Source organism: Mandrillus leucophaeus, unplaced genomic scaffold, assembly GCF_000951045.1.
Source record: "Mandrillus leucophaeus isolate KB7577 unplaced genomic scaffold, Mleu.le_1.0 Scaffold104, whole genome shotgun sequence".
Classification (NCBI taxonomy): Eukaryota; Metazoa; Chordata; class Mammalia; order Primates; family Cercopithecidae; genus Mandrillus; species Mandrillus leucophaeus.
The window spans coordinates 131,644-132,407 of NW_012098543.1; the positions used below are offsets into that span (position 1 = coordinate 131,644).

At 57.1% G+C, this 764-nt stretch overlaps 1 protein-coding gene and 1 long non-coding RNA gene across 2 annotated transcripts in view; both read left to right on the forward strand.

Moving 5' to 3' along the window:
* LOC105539261 lies at nt 1-451 on the forward strand. The gene is made up of 2 exons (XR_001006024.1): nt 1-79; nt 172-451. It is a non-coding gene; the product is annotated as an uncharacterized LOC105539261 (long non-coding RNA).
* Nucleotides 1-764, forward strand: part of LOC105539659 (transmembrane channel-like protein 4) — a 31,104-nt gene that overhangs the window by 18,769 nt on the left and 11,571 nt on the right. The gene's annotated exons all lie outside the window — the stretch shown is intronic.

Here is a 764-nt window from a genome sequence, read left to right on the forward strand (position 1 = left end):
CATCCTGATGGCGTACACTGTGGCTCGGGCTAACTCCTACGGACGCCTCATCTCTGAGCTCAAACGTCAGAGAGAGACGGTGAGCCAGGCGGGTCTCTGAGAGGGCCCCTGGGGAACACGGAAAGGGGCTGGGGAAGAGGGCTGTCACACCTCCACCTCTCTTTGCCGCAGGAGGCGCAGAATAAAGTCTTCCTGGCACGGCGCGCTGTGGCGCTGACCTCCACCAAACCGGCTCTTTGACCCCCGCAGCTCACGTCCCACTTTCAGACCCCAGGCCCATTGTAAGCCTAAGTCACAACATCTGTAAACTAGGAGAACTGGAGAAGACTCCACGCCCTTCCAGCTTTGGTATCTGGAGATTTTCAGGGCCCCTCGCCGCCACATCCCTGACTCTCGGGTGATCTTTCTTGTATCAATAAATACAGCCGAGGTTGCTGAGCGCGCTTTGAAATCTGCGTCCTGAAGGTGGGGGCAGGGCTACCGCAGGGCAGGAGCCAATCAAATGTATGGGCATGTTTGTCGCTGCGGAGCGCACTTCCGCAAGGAGACGTGACGGTCATGTCGACCAATCGACGGCCGCATCTGGTACCATCAGGGGTGGGCCAACTTATGATTGGTTCAGATCTGTGATAAGAGGCGGTTGCTAGAGGATACCACGAGCCGAACGCCTAACATTCGCTGTGAAAAGGACGTCTCAGCCAATCACCTGTCGTTACAGGCCAGGGGGCCGTACCAACTAATTCGGAACCAATCTGTGGTCGAAG